The following is an 11,482-nucleotide window of genomic DNA, read 5'->3' as shown; positions in this document are numbered from 1 at the left end:
CCAACCTCTTGAAAGTGTGAAAATTATTGGTTTTTCCTTGACAGCAATCGCTCATCAAATAAAATGAAAGTCATGTCATTAAAGGAGATTGCGCCACCTTTCGCGATAGATAGGGATGGCGGATGATTTTTTTTGACATGGAAAATTCGTAAAGTGAAGGCTAGCGCAAGCACAATTTCGAGAGAAAATCGGAGAAAATGTTGTTAAGATCGATAAAATATTTCGTTCTAGGGCAAGCGGACCATAATACCACTGATATCCTTGCGGTTTATTGAAAAGTCCGCCATTGCGGACAGACACCTTCTTACCTTGAGTATTGAAGTGCACCCGGGTGAAAGCAGAACGACAAGTGTACAGCTACGAGGTAACTCTTCTTTAAATCATATTCGAATAAAAACGACCATTAACAGACACCACTTAGACCAAAAATCGCATTTCGTAAGTCATTTGTCGAGATTTCCACAAAGCGATTTGCCTGACGTTGAACTTAACAGTAGATAATCTTGTTAAGAGTATAAGAACATAATACCATAGCCATCGAGACAGACTTCCACGATAACATAGATCAGAGCGATAGAGATGGGTGATTAACTAAGGGCTATGATAGGCCGGTTGATGGCAGTGCGGGGTATTTCTGATCTTTTCAAGGATGAAGGGAGAGTAATGCGTCTTGGAAGAAAGGCTGTACGAGATATTGCGCCTAATGGTATAAAACTGATTTATCGCTTTTAAAATCGTCACAGGATGATGCGACGTAATAGGACTTGAGGATAAGGAGGGATAAGTAACCCAGACATACGTCCTTGTTATGCTTTCTCCGTCTCTTTCTATGGATTCTTTTGTAGGATTTGTATGTGCTTAGATGCGGTAATAGAAAGTGATGAAGGTAATGTCGTACTCTTGTGATTTCTTCCCACTAAAACCCCAAATTGAGGATTCTCTTTTATTGGAGGAGTTGAAATCATAGGTTGGACTTGCTATGGTACATGTAATTGTCTGTATCTCGCTAGAGCCGAGTTGAAAGTTGAAAATATAGCCATGGATTAAAAAGTTAAAAGATACCGAGTTAATGGTTATGATAGCATATGCGATATATCCTTCTTGTGTTTTTTGGTGTTATTTTGAGGCACTTGGTATTCCATTTGGCAAAGATTGAAAAAAAATTATCATTTTTTATTCAAGATGACGAGAGTGCGATACTGAAAGTGCAGGAAAATGTACTGGGAACAATTTAGAAAAAAAATCAAGAAAGTGCAGCTTTTTGATCAAGTGCGTAAAGTAAACCTCAAACCCAACACTTTATGAATCATGGAGAAAAAGTTGAGATCTGCAACTTTATTTTTAAGGGAGCTGAGAAAGCTTCAAAGTACCAAGATCGAGAGACATTTATTATCAACCTGACTAGGATAAAATGGTGAACTTTTAGGTGAGATAACTATGCCTTAGCGCAGTTAGTCATGTCCAACTTTTTTTGTTTATGGACCCGAAGTGCGATTCTAAACTGGAGAAATTTCCAAAGAAATATTAATATAAAAATGATAAAATTGTCAAATATTGAAAGTCAAAGATTCGGAGTGGAAGAACTAGTGTCAAAGTGCGGCGTTTTGACACGGGAAATATCCTTAAGAAACTTAATGATAAAACGGTCAGGATTAAAAGGTTGGCAGAGAAGCTAGAAACGCACTGAGACTTTAGGCGGTGTTGCGATTTCCAGGAAAACTTATCTGGTGCGGTGATTCTTAGAAGGCTCGTCGAGTCCGTCGCAATATCTGATCTTACCCTTTGATCTGCAAGAAGGCATTTCGAAAACGCTATTTTATGGTAGTCTAGCCACCGCCTCATAAGAAAGCTCTTGGTGTTTATTCGCATAATATGTCTTTTTTTTCTAAAAAAAACTGCGTTCACTTTAGCACATCTTAGTGCGCAATAAGACTATCTTGCTCTATATAACACAAGCTAACATGTCTACAAGTTCAAAGCATACTATATATACATAAGCGTTGAGATTTAATTGCCATGCCAAAAAGTATCAACCTGAGAAAAATTATCTCCCATATACATCAATACAATCATTCCCGAAACAATGAATGCATTGAATGACATCGGATACATGGCCATCTAATGGGTAACTATTATCTAGAAAATATTTTGTTCTTCTTAGTACACAAATTTAGGGAATTTGACTTCAGGGAAACAGAAGGTCATTCCAATGACATCCTGTGGGCTGTAAAAGAGATAAAAAGCCCATTTATAACACAAAATGTCCCTTTACGAATAAAAATCACTTTTAGGCCTCCCACTTTATTACTTAGTCATTTTTTATTTTCCTTATTGACGACGAATAATACTTACTTTAACCTGACATTCTTCAACAGAAATTATGTTTTTATAAAAAAAATTGCTTTCTAAATAAGAAAGACATTTCAATATTTATAAACTAAGACATTATTGAGCTGTAACAAGTACGATATGTTAGGTTTATATTCTGCCTTTTTTGCAGTTTTGCAAATATATAAATATCTGTAAAAACTACTAAATCGGTCAGTACGCGGCCCATGGTCAGCTCTTGTTGTACTCCCAGTCCGGACAAAACGTACCAATAGTTTATCAGTCCTACTTTCCTGATAGCTCAAACATATCTGATAAATCAAAATTTAAAAGTTGTCTTAGAAAAAACATGTAGAAAAACCATTTATGACTCTAGCCTCACAAATACACAAGATCAATGAGAAATATAGGAAATATATCGTTTTATGTTTTTGCGCAATTTTGATATATTTGTCAGTGTGACAATTTTTCGCAGTTTCTGCAGCTGTCGGGCGCACCATCATCTCTGTATAACTTCTCTTTGATTCAATCAATTGTTCGACTAGCCTCTGGGATTCATAGCATACAGTTCTGCAGTAGAGTATAACTCGAAAGACTAGAGACAAGCTGTAGAAAAACTAGATGGTCTGCGTAGGGGTGTAGACCAACAGAAAACTTGCTCTGACGGTTTAAGGTTTTAGTCTTTCTTCGGAGCAATAAAAGGACGAAATGCTAACCCTCGAAACGTCCGCGCATCAACTCTGTTTTACAGAGGCGTTCAACATACTTGTTCAACCTTGCGTTGATTTATAGCCGAGCAGTATACCTTAGCCTTTCACTCTCATTTTATTCTGAACAGCAGACATTGAATAGACTAAAATAATGATAACTTGACCAAACCAAACCAGAGAAATAGCGATTGAATTTTAGAATCATTAACACCAAAGGGCTTTAAATGTGGGTGAGCATAGTTTCAGTTTGTGTTCGGTCCGCGGTTGAAAGCTTGCATAAAGGATGGTTCTCACTAGGACGCAAACACAAGAATCCGACTGCTTCTTCTTCTAGAGCTCGCGCTTGTGTTTGATCGATTCTCACTTGTGTTGTGCGTTTACCCTAGTGTTCTAGTAAGAACCAACCCTAACATAAGATTCGGCGTATCGCACATCTTATTAAAATATGACTTAAAAACTAGAACCCGGCAAACACTAGCGAATGAGCGCAATAGGTCTATGGTACACGTGGCTGTGCGCAATAGGTGTATGGTACACGTGGCTGTGCGCAATAGGTGTATGGTACACGTGGCTGTGCGCAATAGGTCTATGGTACACGTGACTGTGCGCAATAGGTCTATGGTACACGTGACTGTGCGCAATAGGTCTATGGTACACGTGGCTGTGCGCAATAGGTTTATTGTACACGTGACTGTGCGCAATAGGTTTATGGTACACGTGGCTGTGCGCAATAGGTCTATGGTACACGTGACTGTGCGTAACAGGTCTATGGTACACGTGACTGTGCGCAATAGGTCTATGGTACACGTGGCTGTGCGTAACAGGTCTATGGTACACTTGACTGTGCGTAATAGGTCTATGGTACACGTGACTGTGCGCAATAGGTCTATGGTACACGTGACTGTGCGCAATAGGTTTATGGTACACGTGACTGTGCGCAATAGGTTTATGGTACACGTGACTGTGCGCAATAGGTTTATGGTACACGTGACTGTGCGCAATAGGTTTATGGTACACGTGGCTGAGCGCAATAGGTTTATGGTACACGTGACTGTGCGCAATAGGTTTATAATACACGTGACTGTGCGCAATAGGTTTATGGTACACGTGACTGTGCGCAATAGGTTTATGATACACGTGACTGTGCGCAATAGGTTTATGGTACACGTGACTGTGCGCAATAGGTTTATGGTACACGTGACTGTGCGCAATAGGTGTATGGTACACGTGACTATGCGCAATAGGTGTATGGTACACGTGACTGTGCGCAATAGGTTTATGGTACACGTGGCTGTGCGCAATAGGTTTATAGTACACGTGACTATGCGCAATAGGTGTATGGTACACTTGACTGTGCGCAATAGGTTTATGGTACACGTGACTGTGCGCAACAGGTCTATGGTACACGTGACTGTGCGCAATAGGTCTATGGTACACGTGACTGTGCGCAATAGGTCTATGGTACACGTGACTGTGCGCAATAGGTCTATGGTACACGTGACTGTGCGCAATAGGTTTATGGTACACGTGACTGTGCGTAATAGGTTTATGGTACACGTGACTGTGCGCAATAGGTTTATGGTACACGTGACTGTGCGCAATAGGTTTATGGTACACGTGACTGTGCGTAATAGGTTTATGGTACACGTGGCTGTGCGCAATAGGTGTATGGTACACGTGACTGTGCGCAATAGGTTTATGGTACACGTGACTGTGCGCAATAGGTTTATGGTACACGTGACTGTGCGCAATAGGTCTATGGTACACGTGGCTGTGTGCAATAGGCCTATGGTACACGTGACTGTGCGTAATAGGTTTATGGTACACGTGGCTGTGCGCAATAGGTTTATGGTACACGTGGCTGTGCGCAATAGGTTTATGGTACACGTGGCTGTGCGTAATAGGTTTATGGTACACGTGGCTGAGCGCAATAGGTTTATGGTACACGTGACTGTGCGCAATAGGTTTATGGTACACGTGACTGTGCGCAATAGGTCTATGGTACACGTGACTGTGCGCAATAGGTGTATGGTACACGTGGCTGTGCGTAATAGGTTTATGGTACACGTGGCTGTGCGTAATAGGTTTATGGTACACGTGGCTGAGCGCAATAGGTTTATGGTACACGTGGCTGTGCGTAATAGGTTTATGGTACACGTGGCTGAGCGCAATAGGTTTATGGTACACGTGACTGTGCGCAATAGGTTTATGGTACACGTGACTGTGCGCAATAGGTCTATGGTACACGTGGCTGTGCGCAATAGGTCTATGGTACACGTGGCTGTGCGCAATAGGTCTATGGTACACGTGGCTGTGCGCAATAGGTTTATGGTACACGTGGCTGTGCGCAATAGGTCTATGGTACACGTGGCTGTGCGCAATAGGTCTATGGTACACGTGACTGTGCGCAATAGGTTTATGGTACACGTGACTGTGCGCAATAGGTTTATGGTACACGTGGCTGTGCGCAATAGGTTTATGGTACACGTGACTGTGCGCAATAGGTTTATGGTACACGTGACTGTGCGCAATAGGTTTATGGTACACGTGACTGTGCGCAATAGGTTTATGGTACACGTGACTGTGCGCAATAGGTTTATGGTACACGTGGCTGTGCGCAATAGGTTTATGGTACACGTGACTGTGCGCAATAGGTTTATGGTACACGTGACTGTGCGTAATAGGTTTATAGTACACGTGACTGTGCGTAATAGGTTTATAGTACACGTGACTATGCGTAATAGGTTTATGGTACACGTGACTGTGCGCAATAGGTTTATGGTACACGTGACTGTGCGCAATAGGTTTATGGTACACGTGGCTGTGCGTAATAGGTTTATGGTACACGTGACTGTGCGTAATAGGTTTATGGTACACGTGGCTGTGCGCAATAGGTTTATGGTACACGTGACTGTGCGCAATAGGTCTATGGTACACGTGACTGTGCGTAATAGGTGTATGGTACACGTGGCTGTGCGCAATAGGTTTATGGTACACGTGGCTGTGCGTAATAGGTTTATGAAACACGTGACTGTGCGTAATAGGTTTATGGTACACGTGGCTGTGCGCAATAGGTTTATGGTACACGTGGCTGTGCGCAATAGGTGTATGGTACACGTGACTGTGCGCAATAGGTTTATGGTACACGTCACTGAGCGCAATAGGTTTATGGTACACGTGGCTGTGCGTAATAGGTGTATGGTACACGTGACTGTGCGTAATAGGTGTATAGTACACGTGACTGTGCGTAATAGGTCTATTGTACACGTGACTGTGCGCAATAGGTTTATGGTACACGTGACTGTGCGTAACAGGTTTATGGTACACGTGGCTGTGCGCAATAGGTTTATGGTACACGTGACTGTGCGCAATAGGTTTATGGTACACGTGGCTGTGCGTAATAGGTTTATGGTACACGTGACTGTGCGCAATAGGTGTATGGTACACGTGACTGTGCGCAATAGATTTATTATACACGTGACTGTGCGCAATAGGTCTATGGTACACGTGACTGAGCGCAATAGGTTTATGGTACACGTGGCTGTGCGCAATAGGTCTATTGTACACGTGACTGTGCGTAATAGGTCTATGGTACACGTGACTGTTCGCAATAGGTTTATGGTACACGTGACTGTGCGTAATAGGTGTATGGTACACGTGACTGTTCGCAATAGGTTTATGGTACACGTGACTGTGCGCAATAGGTTTATAGTACACGTGACTGAGCGCAATAGGTTTATGGTACACGTGGCTGTGCGTAATAGGTTTATGGTGCACGTGGCTGAGCGCAATAGGTTTATGGTACACGTGGCTGTGCGCAATAGGTTTATGGTACACGTGGCTGTGCGCAATAGGTTTATTGTACACGTGACTGTGCGCAATAGGTTTATCGTACACGTGGCTGTGCGCAATAGGTTTATGGTACACGTGGCTGTGCGCAATAGGTGTATGGTACACGTGACTGTGCGCAATAGGTTTATGGTACACGTGGCTGTGCGCAATAGGTTTATGGTACACGTGACTGTGCGTAATAGGTGTATAGTACACGTGACTGAGCGCAATAGGTTTATGGTACACGTGGCTGTGCGCAATAGGTTTATGGTACACGTGGCTGTGTGCAATAGGCCTATGGTACACGTGACTGTGCGTAACAGGTCTATTGTACACGTGACTGAGCGCAATAGGTTTATGGTACACGTGGCTGTGCGTAATAGGTCTATTGTACACGTGACTGTGCGTAATAGGTCTATGGTACACGTGACTGTTCGCAATAGGTTTATGGTACACGTGACTGTGCGTAATAGGTGTATGGTACACGTGACTGTGCGCAATAGGTGTATGGTACACGTGACTGTGCGCAATAGGTTTATGGTACACGTGGCTGTGCGCAATAGGTTTATGGTACACGTGGCTGTGTGCAATAGGCCTATGGTACACGTGACTGTGCGTAACAGGTCTATTGTACACGTGACTGAGCGCAATAGGTTTATGGTACACGTGGCTGTGCGTAATAGGTCTATTGTACACGTGACTGTGCGTAATAGGTCTATGGTACACGTGACTGTTCGCAATAGGTTTATGGTACACGTGACTGTGCGTAATAGGTGTATGGTACACGTGACTGTGCGCAATAGGTGTATGGTACACGTGACTGTGCGCAATAGGTTTATGGTACACGTGGCTGTGCGCAATAGGTTTATGGTACACGTGGCTGTGCGCAATAGGTTTATTGTACACGTGACTGTGCGCAATAGGTCTATGGTACACGTGACTGAGCGCAATAGGTTTATGGTACACGTGGCTGTGCGCAATAGGTTTATGGTACACGTGGCTGTGTGCAATAGGCCTATGGTACACGTGACTGTGCGTAACAGGTCTATTGTACACGTGACTGAGCGCAATAGGTTTATGGTACACGTGGCTGTGCGTAATAGGTCTATTGTACACGTGACTGTGCGTAATAGGTCTATGGTACACGTGACTGTTCGCAATAGGTTTATGGTACACGTGACTGTGCGTAATAGGTGTATGGTACACGTGACTGTGCGCAATAGGTGTATGGTACACGTGACTGTGCGCAATAGGTGTATGGTACACGTGACTGTGCGCAATAGGTTTATGGTACACGTGACTGTGCGCAATAGGTTTATGGTACACGTGGCTGTGCGCAATAGGTGTATGGTACACGTGACTGTGCGCAATAAGTTTATGGTACACGTGACTGTGCGTAATAGGTTTATGGTACACGTGGCTGTGCGCAATAGATTTATGGTACACGTGGCTGTGCGCAATAGGTGTATGGTACACGTGACTGTGCGCAATAGGTGTATGGTACACGTGACTGTGCGCAATAGGTGTATGGTACACGTGACTGTGCGCAATAGGTTTATGGTACACGTGACTGTGCGCAATAGGTTTATGGTACACGTGGCTGTGCGCAATAGGTGTATGGTACACGTGACTGTGCGCAATAAGTTTATGGTACACGTGACTGTGCGTAATAGGTGTATGGTACACGTGACTGTGCGCAATAGGTGTATGGTACACGTGACTTTGCGCAATAGGTTTATGGTACACGTGACTGTGCGCAATAGGTTTATAGTACACGTGACTGTGCGCAATAGGTTTATGGTACACGTGGCTGTGCGCAATAGGTGTATGGTACACGTGACTGTGCGCAATAAGTTTATGGTACACGTGACTGTGCGTAATAGGTTTATGGTACACGTGGCTGTGCGCAATAGGTGTATGGTACACGTGGCTGTGCGCAATAGGTTTATGGTACACGTGGCTGTGCGCAATAGGTGTATGGTACACGTGGCTGTGCGCAATAGGTTTATGGTACACGTGGCTGTGCGCAATAGGTTTATGGTACACGTGGCTGTGCGCAATAGGTTTATGGTACACGTGACTGTGCGCAATAGGTGTATGGTACACGTGGCTGTGCGCAATAGGTTTATGGTACACGTGACTGTGCGCAATAGGTGTATGGTACACGTGGCTGTGCGCAATAGGTTTATGGTACACGTGACTGTGCGCAATAGGTGTATGGTACACGTGGCTGTGCGCAATAGGTGTATGGTACACGTGGCTGTGCGCAATAGGTTTATGGTACACGTGACTGTGCGCAATAGGTGTATGGTACACGTGACTGAGCGCAATAGGTTTATGGTACACGTGGCTGTGCGCAATAGGTTTATGGTACACGTGGCTGTGCGCAATAGGTTTATAGTACACGTGACTGTGCGTAATAGGTTTATGGTACACGTGACTGTGCGCAATAGGTCTATGGTACACGTGGCTGTGCGTAATAGGTTTATGGTACACGTGGCTGTGCGCAATAGGTGTATGGTACACGTGACTGTGCGTAATAGGTTTATAGTACACGTGGCTGTGCGTAATAGGTCTATGGTACACGTGGCTGTGCGCAATAGGTTTATAGTACACGTGGCTGTGCGCAATAGGTCTATAGTACACGTGACTGTGCGCAATAGGTCTATGGTACACGTGACTGTGCGTAATAGGTCTATGGTACACGTGACTGTACGTAATAGGTGTATGGTACACGTGGCTGTTCGCAATAGGTGTATGGTACACGTGGCTGTGCGCAATAGCTTTATGGGACACGTGACTGTGCGTAATAGGTCTATTGTACACGTGACTGTGCGTAATAGGTCTATGGTACACGTGACTGTACGTAATAGGTTTATGGTACACGTGACTGTGCGTAATAGGTCTATAGTACACGTGACTGTGCGTAATAGGTTTATGGTACACGTGGCTGTGCGCAATAGGTTTATGGTACACGTGACTTTGCGTTATAGGTCTATGGTACACGTGACTGTGCGTAATAGGTGTATGGTACACGTGACTGAGCGCAATAGGTTTATGGTACACGTGACTGTGCGTTATAGGTCTATGGTACACGTGACTGTGCGTAATAGGTCTATGGTACACGTGACTGTACGTAATAGGTTTATGGTACACGTGACTGTGCGCAATAAGTTTATGTTTTACATAATTTTGTGCGACATGTTAATGATTTTAATTTTGATGCTCAAAAGGCTTTGGGTTTTGTGTTGCGTAAATTGCTGTGTATAATATTTATAATTTCTCTGACCATGCACTGCAGCTTTATGATAAAAAAAAGTATGCAATGGTGTTACGTTTTCAAAAACAATTCTTATTTTTATACAAATGGTATTCACTCCACTCTAAGACGTATATGAGTATACCGGAAGCCCATGCATAATTGCAACATACAAAAGAGCACACATTTTCATATATTAGGTCCAAGGCGCACGAAAGGGACGCGGCGCCTAACAAATCACTCCAGATAATCCGAACAACATGTTATCTTTGGTATCCTTCATAATAGGGACAGGATATTTGAAATCTAAGTCAATTAGTACGACATTCATTCAAACGCGGGCCTGGGCTGCGAAGTAATATAACAAAGGTTTCAATAATGAATGTGGTGTTTCCGTGTTGCCTTCAAGTCTATTAGCATCAACAAGATTTAGGATTTGAGCTCGTGAAACTTTGCACACCTGGCCTCAGTATCGGGAAAATGCACCGTGATAGCGGAAATACGAACAAAATGTGCGTAGATTTATAGTTTTTTTTAGTTAATTAAAAGGAAGTTTTATTCTTGTTCATTCTAGTTTGTTTGAAGTTTGAGGTATGATTTGTTATAGCATACGAGCTGATCAAAAGGCTGCTTACATTATTTTAACACTTGCGATATAAATAGAATAAATGAAATAGAATAAATAAATTCGTACTCTCAAAACGGAGGCTCTAAATCGAATTTAGTGTTCTAGGGTATAAACCCTCAGGGACACCATCTACTATTCCACTTATATGTGAAAGTTACCTATGTAGCTGTAAAAAATCGATTCATCTTTTGCGTGTCTTAACTTTCCTCCCAGCTTAGCCTTTTGGCGCCATATAAGTTCGAAATGTTAAGATACCAAAAGAAATCTTTATTATATTGGTTCGAAATTTACTAGCCGTAACAAACCTTCGGCAGCTTTGGCCCATAAGCTTACGGTTGAGACGTATCTAAACCCTTTGTAATTGTTTTGTCACGTTTAGTTCACATGGAATGGTTCTACGAAGAGTCTTCTGTTCTTTAATGTTTAATAGCTGAATTCCAATCCAGATCGTCAAAGAAACCTTAAAAATTGTTAAAGGGACAATTTAACTAGCCGATTATTTTTTATTATTTATTTTTTAAAGTTTGTCGTTGGAGAATTTTGTCAGGAAAAAACAGCAATACGTAGTTATCTAAAGTGCGTAGTGTCAAGCAAAATATATGATGTGTCTTTTATTCTCAGTTTTCTAAATGAAAATCCCAATTCTAAACAAACAAACAAAAAACACTGTAGTCTACAACTTTTATCTGCTCATATTTTTTCCAGGTTAAGGCAGATTTAAAGTGC

The sequence above is a fragment of the Nematostella vectensis genome, chromosome 15 (assembly GCF_932526225.1).
Source record: "Nematostella vectensis chromosome 15, jaNemVect1.1, whole genome shotgun sequence".
NCBI lineage: Eukaryota > Metazoa > Cnidaria > Anthozoa > Actiniaria > Edwardsiidae > Nematostella > Nematostella vectensis.
The sequence above is the reverse complement of the archived record's forward strand: the minus strand, read 5'-3'. Positions refer to the sequence as shown.